The sequence below is a fragment of the Bufo bufo genome, chromosome 9 (genome assembly GCF_905171765.1).
Source record: "Bufo bufo chromosome 9, aBufBuf1.1, whole genome shotgun sequence".
In the NCBI taxonomy this organism is placed as follows: domain Eukaryota; kingdom Metazoa; phylum Chordata; class Amphibia; order Anura; family Bufonidae; genus Bufo; species Bufo bufo.
Window position 1 is genome coordinate 53070328 of NC_053397.1, and position 13430 is coordinate 53083757.

The 13430-nt window shown below is 43.8% G+C and overlaps 1 long non-coding RNA gene across 1 annotated transcript; it reads left to right on the forward strand.

Annotated features, from left to right (window-relative positions):
• Positions 1-10361: 10361 nt before the first annotated feature.
• LOC120978513 lies at positions 10362-12016 on the forward strand. Its single transcript, XR_005774104.1, has 4 exons — positions 10362-10443; positions 10810-10879; positions 11247-11316; positions 11686-12016. It is a non-coding gene; the product is annotated as an uncharacterized LOC120978513 (long non-coding RNA).
• The last annotated feature ends 1414 nt before the right edge of the window (positions 12017-13430 follow it).

Consider the following 13430-nt stretch of genomic DNA (forward strand, 5'->3'; position numbering starts at 1 on the left):
GATTGGGGGTGACAGGAGTTGCACCCTCGCCGATCAAATATTGATGACGTTTCCTGAGGAGAGATCATCAATATCATGAAACAGAAAGGCCTCTTTAACAAGTTGACCGCTATATATAAGGCTCTGCTCATGGTGGGAACAGCACACGCATGCCACTAATTATAATCATTATTAACCTATCAGCAACAATGTCCAATGGTTTACTAAGAACAATTCATGTTTACACCCAGGTCCGTTATACCCCCTGCCGGAGCTGTGCTCTGCAAATGGCCGCTGATGGAGTATTCCATCCATCAACATCCTCCATCCTCCAGTGTAAATGAATTGAGGCCGCTGACGGACGAAACCCTCCATTAGTGGCCGTCACTGGTAGACAGGTTTGCGGACCTGCCTGTACACATGAATGATTCCTATTAAACCATCGGACATTGGTGCTAATGGTTTGATACTATTTATCACTAATATCATGCGTGTGATGTTTCCAGTGGTTAATCCGTTTAAGTAGATGTTAAACATATTCCCATTCACAGAAAATGTCATAAATGCCATACAGCTGCGGGTGCCACCTCTGACTGCTGACTGGCCTGCTGCCGCATTCTCTATACACTTCTACTGAAAGGAAGCTGTGCTTGTATGTAGCCCTCTCTACTGAAGTCTATGGGAGTTACAGAAAGAAACAAGAAAATACATATGCTATAAACGCCTTAGATGGAAAAATACCCCTTTAAATGTCTTCTCATGTCTTTCTATTATTTTTCGCCCTAGTTGAGGACAGTGGTGTTCGGCCAACCTGCTCTAGAAGCACACTCTCCGATAACATCAGGAAGAGATTAATATTCCACCATGTGCTCGGGCAGGGCAGTTATGGTAAAGTCGTCTTGGCAGAGGATACTTCTAACCATCAGAAGTATGCTGTCAAAGTCATCAGGAAGAAAGCCATGCTTGCCGACTGTGATGAGGCGGATGTGTTGGTGGAGCACCGAGTGTTACGGCTGGCATCTGGGAGCCCCTTCCTCGTCCACGCACCCTTTGCATTTCAGACCAAGGTACAGTATAGAATACTTTTATCAAATGACCCAACAGGTAACCCTAAATATAGTATAAAGAATAACCTTTACTTATTGAAACTGGAAGATCCCTTTAAGGATGAGAGAAGCCACTGCTGTATTATGTATAGTATATGTGTAGATGGTTTGGTAATGGTGTCTTCTATGTCACAGATGCTTGTTCTACTTGGGCTGGAATACATGAGCTGCGGGGACTTTGATCAATTCCTAGAGATGAAGGGGCAGCTTGACATCCCCAGTGCAAGGTAAGGCTAAATAAAAACCTCAGCCAAACAGTCAGAAAATGACATGAAATATTAGATACAGTGTCTGGCCCTATCCACATCACGCTCATGAGACCTGCTCTCCCATGTGCCCTGCCATGATATTCCTGATATTAAAGGGATATTCGCATTTGAGCATTTATTACATATCGATAGAATAAGCCATTAATGTTCAATAGGTGCAAGTCCCACCTCTATCCCTGCTATGAGACTTCCAAACATAGATGAGCGCTCTCCCTTGACAATTTTTGAAAGTCCCATAGCCGTGAATGGAGCAGTGTACTCTTCCTTCATAGCAGGGCCCCATTATTGAAAAAGGAGCCAATGCTAGAAGGAGAATCCACACCTACTGGACATTTATGGCGGATCCTATGGACATACCATAAATGTCCAGATGGGACGATCCCTTTAAATGAAAAACTGGAAACCAGATCTCCTCAATGTGTTGTGATATTAGTGTTATTATGTGATTTTGTGTGTGATTTTGAGCCATCATTCAGCTCCAGACATGTCCCATCAGGTGTTAGTGATAAGAAGAACATGTTACCTGTTATTTGTGAGTCTCTTGTGTTATCCCCATATTATAGTCACTTATTTTCTTTTCTGACAGATTCTATGCCGCCGAACTCGTGTGTGGCATCCAATTTCTACATTCTAAGGGCATCATCCACCGAGACCTCAAGCCAGAGAACATCCTGGTGGCTGATAATGGTCATATTAAGATCACAGATTTTGGTCTCGCACTTGAGAACATGTTTGGAGACCGTACAGCCACCGAATATGCTGGAACAGAAGGCTATGTGGCTCCTGAGGTGAGAAAAGGAGAATGTTCCTCATTTTCACTGATCCAGTTGTATCAAAGGGGTTTTCTAGGTATCAATATACCTGGTGGGAGTGCATTGGCAGGAGTCTAACTACTGGCAACATCACTGATTAGCTGTTTGAAGGTGTCACAGTGATTCTTTGATGGCTACAACCTCTTCAAAGCCATCTGCATCGTATTGTGGCTTCTTCCCTTTGAAGTGAATGGTAAAAAGCTGCAATAACCTGCAATATCCCAGGTAGTACAGTAGCTCCACAAACACTTGACCAGTGGGGATGTCCCACAGATATCATATTGATCGCCTATTCTGATGAAAGATAATCAATATTTTAAACGAGGAAAACTTCTTTACTGGTTTTGGACCATGCACTGGCAAAGTTTAGGAATGTAGACAATACAAATTCAAGAGACATGAAAATCAGAATTACTGTCTGCAAAGTAATTCGTTTAAGACTAGTTCTAAAGTCATACCATTCATTATTTATTTCCTGTCCATTCTGTAAAGTTGAAGGCCCCCTCTTAGTAGCAGCGGCAAGTGTTCATCAAGTAGCTCTAGTTATTGTAAAGAATTAAGGTCAATACAGGGTGAAACAGGCTGCTTTCCAGGACAAGAAACTTTCTTTACTTACAGACATATGTATAAGGGCTAAGTGATCTTCCAGTTCTTGTGATTGGATATTTACTCAGTATACCTACAGGGGCTGTCCCATCTGGACCACCTCTTTTTAGATTGAAGCCACCCCAATAGTCAACAGGACACAGTGGGTATGGCATTTCTATCTATTAGAGATCACCTGTTACCACTGCCACCACACTGGGTGCTGATGGGGAAACATCATATTTTAATGTGCCCCTTCAAATGAATGAGCCACCATGTAACACTTGGTCACACTGAGCCTACAAGAGTTAGGTTCCTTCTGTCGCTATCACTTGACGAGACGTTTATCAGAAAAATTAGCACTGTTAGGGTCCATTCACACGTCCGTAGTGTATTGCGGATCCGCAATACACCCGGCCAGCACCCCCATAGAACTGCCTATTCTTGTCCGCAATTGCGGACAAGAATAGGACATGTTCTATTTTTTGCGGAGCCGCGGCCTGGAAGTTCGGGGCCGCGCTCCTGAAATGCGGATGCTCTCCACATCTCTTCTGGCCCCATAGAGAATGAATGGGTAATTACCCGTTCCCGATATTGCGGAATGGATGCGGACCCATTTGCGGACATGTGAATGGAGCCTAAGGCAATGTCTGTCCCTACAGCAGCAGATGACTTTGTGGTTGCAGTTTATCTGCAGCTGGGTGGACGAAGAACATCATTCAGCTAAACACCTTTGTGCTACTCATTATACACTATGTTGGCAATGGCCAAAGCCTCAGCGATTACAATGTGGGTTTCACAGTATGAGCTGTGTAATAACTCTTCTCTCCTTTCTGGCAGATGTTGGCTAAGGAGGAGTATGGCGTTGGAGTGGACTGGTATTCATTTGGTGTCATCTTAAATCAAATGATTACCAGTGAGTGTACTTACGATCCTACACTATTGACACGCTCCAGCGCTGCAGACATTATTAAAGAGGTCAGTATGTTACTGCATGACACAACTGTATTTTATATAATGTTATATGACAAACTGTGATAGGAAGACATCTCCCTTACAATACCCCCTAGTGCGCCATAAACTACTTTACAAATATCGTATTTTTCGCCCCATAAGACGCAAAAGTGGGGGGGAAACGGCAGTGCGTCTTATGGGGCGAATGCTGCCATTTTTACTCTGCTGACACTGATACATCGCGGGCTGTAATGCTGCACAGCACGGACTGCAATGTATCAGCGAGGAGGGGCTGGAGGCCGCCAACTGCTGGAATCACGGCGGGGCCCGGTGCAGTCACTGTACTCTATTACACCGGACCCCGCACACAGCAGTATTCATATATAAAGTGTAGGCAATCCATATGTAAAGTGTAAAAATCCTCTGCGGTAGGGCAATCCACCTAGTACTCACTATGAATCTCCCGTACTAGCAGGCAGGCTGGCCAATCACTGACTTCGTCAGGCGCATTCTCCCCCTGCTTCAAGGGGGAGGAGCATGTGCATGGCGAAGTGAGTGACCGGCTAGCCAGCCTGCTAGTACAAGTTTCATAGTGAGTACTAGGTGGATTGCCCTACGCAGAGGATTTCTACACTTTACATATGGATTGCCTACAGATCCCAGAGGCCCCGCCGCGATTTCAACACCAGTTGTCGGCCCGCACCCCCTGTATTGGGGGGTCACTACACAGGGACACTGTTATGGGGGGGGGGATCTGTGAATGACACATATATAGCATAAGATGCTATATATGTGTCATCCACAGATCCCCCATAGCAGTGTCATCCACAGATGCCCCCATAACAGTGTCATCCACAGATGCCCCCATAACAGTGTCATCCACAGATGCCCCCATAACAGTATCATCCACAGATCCGCAATTACAGTGCGTCATCCACAGATCCCCCATAATAGTGTCATCCACAGACCACCATTAGTTCAAAACCCACCTAAAGCACACCTTTTGGTTAAAAATATTTTTTTTCTTGGTTTCCTCTTTAAAAACCTCGGTGCGTCTTATGGGCAGGTGCGTCTTATAGGGCGAAAAATATGGTACTTGCCATTGTAGTGTTTAGAACTTAGGTTGCCCCTCGGAGGTGCTGGTAGCACAACGAGTGCTGATGTAGTATTCAAGGCTACAATATTGGTCTCCACAAGAGGACATGCTGAGTAGTCACCCCTGGAGCCACAACCTGACCAGAGCCAGTCTCAGCAGTAACAAAATGTCTAACTTGCCCCGGAGCCTGGTTAAATAGCAGCACGAACTACCACTTTTATAAGCAAGAAGGGGAACATTATAGTGGTTCTCCCATCGTAGAATATTTAAGAAAAACTGACATAAAGGATAATTTGAATGAGAGTCAGGTAGTGAATGTACTGAGGACACATTTACTATACATACCTAGGGGCTCATTTATTAGCTGATATATGACACTTTTGTAGTGACAGAGGAAACCTCACTCTTGCAGATTTTGGTGCAAGGCATTTTGAGACAAAATCTGTGACCCCACTTGCGCTACTTTGCTGACAGGTCTAAAAAAGGGGGTAGCAGGCCCATTTCATTCATCATTTTGTACACCAGTTTTTGGCGCAAAAAATTACTTAAATCTATGCCAGGAAGGGAGCTGGTGTAGATTTAAGATTGTCGCACGTCCTGCTGGAGGAAGTGCCAAAGTTATGTAGATGCCTGCACTTCCACAGCACTGAAGACACAATTAAGGGTACTTTCACACTAGAGCTTTTCTTTTCCGGCATAGAGTTCCGTCACAGGGGCTCTATACCGGAAAAGAACTGATCAGGCATATCCCCATGCATTCTGAATGGAGAGTAATCCGTTCAGGATGCATCAGGATGTCTTCAGTTCAGTCATTTTGACTGATCAGGCAAAAGAGAAATCCATAGCATGCTACGGTTTTATCTCCGGCGGAAAAAACTGAAGACTTGCCAGAATGCCGGATCCGGCATTTTTCCCCATAGGAATGTATTAGTGCCGGATCCGGCATTCAAAATACCGGAATGCCGGATCCATCCTTCCGGTCTGCGCATGCGCAGACAGGTAAAAATTCTAAAAAAGATACAAGACGGATCCGTCTGTCCGCATGACAAGCGGAGAGACTGATCCGTTCTCGCAATGCATTTGTGAGACGGATCCGCATCCGGATGCGTCTCACAAATGCTTTCAGTCACATCCAGATCGGCGGATCCGGCAGGCGGTTCCGAAGACGGAACTGCTTGCCGGATCACACTGCCGCAAGTGTGAAAGTAGCCTTAGACCGGCGGGTAAATTGCCTATCTTAATAAATAAGCCCCTTGTGCACCCCCTCTGAATTTATGCAAGAAGCAGCCATAGATTTCTAAAATCTCCCATTGCTGACACTACAGCATAAGTCCAACATTCAGATAGAATAAACATTGGGGCACATTTCTCAAAATTGTCAGAAAAGAAGAGTGGAGATGTCTCCCATAGAAACCAGATTACTGATTTCATTTAACTAGTCCCTGAAAAAGTAGTTCTGGGATCTGTCTGGTCATTGTGGTCAGAGGAAACTGTGGTCATTTATAATTACATTTCCATTTTCAGCTCCTCCAGAGAGATCCTGCCAACCGCTTAGGAGTCCACGGTAACATCCGAGGCCATCATTTCTTCCAGCATATTGACTGGGTCTCAGTGGAAGCCCTTCGGATGACTCCACCACACATCCCTGTAGTAAGTACATAAACAGAAAGTCTACCCTGCTATAAATACACTTTATATACTATATATTAATCTTAGTATCAGAGGCTGAATAAGGGGACATGTGGGCAGGTGCTGAGGAGGAGGCATAGACATAGGATTTAGTGGGCAAGAGCACTACAAACTAAACTACATATGACTACTGAGGGTATAATGGATGGCCAAACACTACTAAATTAATATGTCAGGTTCTCGGCAGTGCTCAAGGTCCTGTCCTGTCACATATATCCTTAAAGGGGTTTTCTCACCTTGCAATTTGAGCACAGCGTGGATCTTTAGCTGTGCACTTTCAGTTCATTCTGGGGATGGTCACACTTTACTTGATTGATGGCATAGGCAGCGCTGTAATCACGCCCACAGCTTGTCTGTGCCCTGCTTGCTCCCCTGGCTGCGAATGAAAGGGCACACTATATTACTAAGTTAAAAGCAGGTCGAACTGCCCTGAACAGCTGTCTTCTAGCACCAGATGACAGCCTAGATCCTGCACATATAATAGGTTCGTCCCCCCATGCCTGGAGCTGCTTTTTCTTGTGTTGAAAAGCAGTGGCGTTGCGAGGGGGTGTGGGTGACACCAATCTGATAAGGTGAGTGCCGTCACCCACCGGACCCAACACCACTAACACCTCCCCCCGGTAAGCGATCTGGCTGCTAGCACCCCCCCGTAGGCGATCTGTCTGCTAGCACCCCCAACCCCTAGACGCCCCCACCCCGTCGGCGAGCTGTCTGCTTAGCCCCCCCCACGTCAGCGGTCTGTTTACTATCTAAACCCCCGTTAGTGCTTGGGTCGGTCGGCAGGCTCAGTGAAGGACGTGAAAGGACGTCAGCGGCGCCGCTGCAGTAGGGCGGAGCTTGATGGACATCCTCTACGTGACTCGTCCGCACAGGTCAGAACACGATGACCACACAAAGAAACGGTCACCAGAAGAAATTGAACAGCATTTGGTGTCTCGGTCAGCCAGCCAGCGAAAGTTGGGTGCATCTGACCTAGGTGAGCTGCTGCTGGCAGGGGGGAAAGGGGGTGCTGGGGCTCTAAGCTTTGGGGGAGTCTGCTGAGCTAATGGATGCCCCCCTACAGCAGTAGCACCCCCATCATCCACCAGCAACACCCCGCCAGAATAGGTCCCAGTACAGATCACTGAGGTACCCCACTGGTAAAGACCTTGCTCTGAATATACCCCATTGACCACAACCCTCTGTTGTCTGTCCCTCAGCCACTGCCTAATCCACTCAACAATATGGGAGTCCAAGTGCAAAGACTGCAGTTTATTGATAAGTCTTCTATGTGGACAGTGTCAGAAGCCTTACTAAAATCTAGATAAGAAATGTCTACTGCACCTCTGTTATCTATTATTTTAGTGACCCAATCAAAAGAAAAATATATATACAATGACCTTTCCAGTTTTACCACAACAAAAAGTGCATGCTTGGGGGGGGGATGGTGACTCCATTTTCTACCGCAGCGGGTGACACCAGCCCTAGCAACGCCACTGTTGAACAGCTCCAAGGCTTCTGACATTGGTGGGAGCTGTTCAACACAGTACATAGGAGGTGGCCGGGGCAGGAGGGAGCTAGTGCGCATGTGCAGGTATGAGAGCTCGCTCCCCTGATCCCTGCCACCATACAATCCAGCGCTGTACTTTCTAATGAGCAGAGGCAGCTACGGCTGCTACATTGCAGAGGTGGCCGTAACCCCTGACAACGGGCATGATCTAAAGCAAGATGAGGATTATCTAGGAGAGGACCCAGCTTTGAAACATGAAGTATATTAGTAAGTTGTTTATTATGGGCTTATATTGAATATAACTATCATTGTGCCAAGTGAGACAACCCCTTTAATGATTTTCAAATGTTCTTTTTGGAGCACTTAAAAAGCGGTTGTCCAAAGATGACAACTTTGTCTGAGATTCCTATCAGGTTTGTGATCACCTGTAATGACTGTTTTCTCATTTTTGTTTATTGCTTTTTCTTATAGCCATCTATACCTCAAAACAGTGCAACATGTTTCAACCTGAAAAGAATGGAGGCAGTAGAGGCCAAAAAGCGACGTTTACCACTGAAACATCAGGCCATTTTCAGAGGGTTTTCATTTGTCACCTGGTAAACCCTCCACCAGCTCTAATGTCACCAGAGCAAGATGTCCTCCTGGACTACTGAAGACAACGAACACCGATGGATGCCTTGAAACCTGCACAGTTGGCCGTAAGTATGAGCGCAAGAACATCTGCGCTCATTTCTAATCGTAGGTATTTGTAATTCACCGGCAACTGATCTTCTCAAATTCATGATAGCGCCACCTTGTGATGCTGTCTTGGGTTGGAGAAAATCAAGACAACCCGGCTATTAAGGGGTGGAGGAGGCCGGATTTTTTTTTTTTTTAACCACATGCCTACGATTATTTTACGTTTGACCCACTATATATAGAGTTATTCTCTGTATATAGTCATTTTTTTAAAGTTACCGGTATTAAGATTTCCTCTTGTCCATGACAGCATTGTCCTAGGTGAGGGGAAATAGGCGCGGAATGGCCGGCTATTAAGGGGTGGAGGAGGCCGGATCTTTTTTTTTTTTTCAGACTAACACCTGTCAACAAAGGACACCAATGAACCCAGCAAGTAGAAAGCAGAAGACAAGAACATCCATAAGTAAGTATAAGCAACATAACATCTTTTCTCCTTTCTATTCACAGGCATGTTGAATTCACCGGTAACCGATCTCCTCAAATTCACGACAGCGTCACATTGTGATGCTATCTTGGATTGGAGAAAGTCAAGAATGGCCCGCTATTAAAGGGTGGATTGGTTGGATTTTTTTAACCACATGCCTGTGATCATTTTAAATATGACCCACTATATACAGAGTTATACTCTGTATAAAGGAATTTTTTGTTCAATTACCGGTAATAAGATTTCCTCTTGTCCATGACATTGCTGTCCTAGGTGAGGGGAAATAGGCGGGGAATGGCTGGCTATTAAGGGGTGGAGAAGGCCTAATCTTTTTTTATTTTTATTTTTTCAGACTAACACCTGTCAACGGAGGACACCAATGAACCCAGCAAGTAGAAAGCAGAAGACAAGAACATCCATAAGTAAGTATAAGCAACATAACATCTTTTCTCCTTTCTATTCACAGGCATGTTGAATTCACCGGTAACCGATCTCCTCAAATTCACGACAGCGTCACATTGTGATGCTATCTTGGATTGGAGAAAGTCAAGAATGGCCCGCTATTAAAGGGTGGATTGGTTGGATTTTTTTAACCACATGCCTGTGATCATTTTAAATATGACCCACTATATACAGAGTTATACTCTGTATAAAGGAATTTTTTGTTCAATTACCGGTAATAAGATTTCCTCTTGTCCATGACATTGCTGTCCTAGGTGAGGGGAAATAGGCGGGGAATGGCTGACTATTAAGGGGTGGAGAAGGCCTAATCTTTTTTTTTTTTTTTCAGACTAACACCTGTCAACAGAGGACACCAATGAACCCAGCAAGCAGAAAGCAGAAGACCAGAAAATCCATAAGTAAGTATATGCAACATAATATCTTTTCTCCTTTCTATTCACAGGCATGTTGAATTCACCAGTAACCGATCTCCTCAAATTCACGACAGCGTCACATTGTGATGCTATCTTGGATTGGAGAAAGTCAAAAATGGCCCGCTATTAAAGGGTAGAGGTGGTTGGAATTTTTTAACCACATGCCTGTGATCATTTTAAATATGACCCACTATATACAGAGTTATACTCTGTATATAGGAATTTTTTGTTCAATTACCGGTAATAAGATTTCCTCTTGTCCATGACATTGCTATCCTAGGTGAGGGGAAATAGGCGGGGAATGGCTGACTATTAAGGGGTTGAGAAGGCCTAATCTTCTTTTCTTTTTTTTTTCAGACTAACACCTGTCAACAGAGGACACTAATGAACACAGCAAGTAGAAAGCAGAAGACCAGAGCATCCATAAGTAAGTATATGCAACATAATATCTTTTCTCCTTTCTATTCACAGGCATGTTGAATTCACTGGTAACCGATCTCCTCAAATTCACAACAGCGTCACATTGTGATGCTATCTTGGATTGGAGAAAGTCAAGAATGGCCCACTATTAAAGGGTGGAGGTGGTTGGATTTTTTTAACCACATGCCTGTGATCATTTTAAATATGACCCACTATATACAGAGTTATACTCTGTATATAGTCATTTTTTTAAAGTTACCGGTAATAAGATTTCCTCTTATCCATGACAGCATTGTCCTAGGTGAGGGGAAATATGCGCGGAATGGCCGGCTATTAAGGGGTGGAGGAGGCCGGATCTTTTTATTTTTTTCAGACTAACACCTGTCAACAGAGGACACCAATGAACCCAGCAAGTAGAAAGCAGAAGACCAGAACATCCATAAGTAAGTATATGCAACATAATATCTTTTCTCCTTTCTATTCACAGGCATGTTGAATTCACCGGTAACCGATCTCCTCAAATTCACGACAGCGTCACATTGTGATGCTATCTTCGATTGGAGAAAGTCAAGAATGGCCCGCTATTAAAGGGTGGAGGTGGTTGGAATTTTTTAACCACATGCCTGTGATCATTTTAAATATGACCCACTATATACAGAGTTATACTCTGTATATAGGAATTTTTTGTTCAATTACCGGTAATAAGATTTCCTCTTGTCCATGACATTGCTGTCCTAGGTAAGGGGAAATAGGCGGGGAATGGCTGGCTATTAAGGGGTGGAGAAGGCCTTATCTTTATTTTTTTTTCAGACTAACACCTGTCAACAGAGGACACCAATGAACCCAGCAAGTAGAAAGCAGAAGACCAGAACATCCATAAGTAAGTATATGCAACATAATATCTTTTCTCCTTTTTATTCACAGGCATGTTGAATTCACCGGTAGCCGATCTCCTCAAATTCACGACAGCGTCACATTGTGATGCTATCTTGGATTGGAGAAAGTCAAGAATGGCCCGCTATTAAAGGGTGGAGGTGGTTGGAATTTTTTAACCACATGCCTGCGATCATTTTAAATATGACCCACTATATACAGAGTTATACTCTGTATATAGTCATTTTTTTAAAGTTACCGGTAATAAGATTTCCTCTTGTCCATGACAGCATTGTCCTAGGTGAGGGGAAATAGGTGCGGAATGGCCGGCTATTAAGGGGTGGAGGAGGCCGGATCTTTTTTTTTTTTTTTTCAGACTAACACCTGTCAACAGAGGACACCAATGAACCCAGCAAGTAGAAACCAGAAGACCAGCACATCCATAAGTAAGTATAAGCAACATAACATCTTTTTTCCTTTCTAATCACAGGCATGTTGAATTCACTGATAACTGACCTCCTCAAATTCATGACAGTGACACCTTGTGATGCTATCTTGGATTGGAGAAAGTCAAGAATGGCCCGCTATTAAAGGGTGGAGGTGGTTGTTTTTTTTTTTTAACCACATGCCTGAGATCATTTTAAATGTCACTCACTATGTACAAAGTCATACTCTGTACATAGTATTTGTTTAACATTACCAGTAATAATATTTAATGTTGTCCATGACAGTACTGTCCTAGGTGAGAGTAAATAGGCGCAGAAAGGGGTGGAAGAGGTCAGATCTTTTCAAAATAACACCTAAGAACACCTATGATTGGCACTGGACTGAAGTAAAACAAGATCTTTAAGAATGAAGGCATGCTTGACAATGAAGACAAAAAAACACCAATGACTCCAGCTAGTAAAATCCTTGAAGACCTAGACTGTCGGCAGCAAGTATAAGTGAACATCTGCGCTCCATAGGCATGTGTAATTCACCAGTAACTAATCTCCTCGAATTCATCATACCGCCACTTTGTGATGTTGTCTTGGATTGAAGAAAATCAAGACTGGACAGCTAAAAAAACTAAGACTGGAAGAACTTAGATCAACTGTAATGTGGACTGTAGATTAGGAAAATGGACCACCGGGGAATTTGTGGAAAAATAAATCCCAACATCTAGTAGACAAGCTTGACCTTGTAGTTCCATACAGTTACAATGCAGAGCTTGTACCTGTAAATTTTAGGGTTTTAGTTCAATTAAACTAAACTTCTTTTAAACCCTGTAACAATGTATTTTGTGTATTCTTTCTTTCAAATCTTTGTTTATTGCAAGCAAAGTTTATCAAGTGCAAACAAAGTAGGGCAACACGCCCTAGAACAGTCATGAGGACAATTTGAGCAGAAGTAATAAATGAGTTACATTAATATTAGGTAACAGGAGAAGACAAGTGTATGGCATAGACATAAGCACAATAATAATAATAATGCGGATCAGCAAGAGGCATACAAAAAATTCTCCTAATGGAGAGCTATACTGACAGAAATGGCAGAGCTAATAATCGCACAGGTAGAGAAGGTAAGACACAGATCAATAGAGCACTAGTTAGTGCCATAATTAGATCCAGTTAGTGCTGTACCAATCCAGCCATGGTTTCCACATAACCACAAATTTATCATGGGAGAATGTCTCCCAGCTGGAAAGTTCTTCGAATCTATAAATTTCATGTACCTTCTGTACCCATTCTTCAATAGAAGGGGCTTGCTGTAACAACCAGTGCAGAGGAATTATTAGCTTCGCCGCTGAAACCAGATGAGCTAAGAGGGAGTGCTTGTGTAAAGGAAAACCACTAGTAGGGATGTTCAAAAGCACTGAAGAGGGATTAATAGGCGTTGAAACCGCACTTACGAACTGGGGCGGAAAACCAAATTTGTACAGCGCCGATTCCATAAATTTCCAATCAACCCGGTCGAACGCCTTCTCGGCATCAGTGCTGAGAAGGGTGAGTTGCGAGCCAGTTCTCCATGTATATTCAATGGCCTGCTGTACCCTAAAAGTACCGTCCCTGCACTCCCTTCCACCCACAAAACCAGCTTGTTCTGGAGATATTATTTTTTGGAGGAGGGGACTTATTCTGT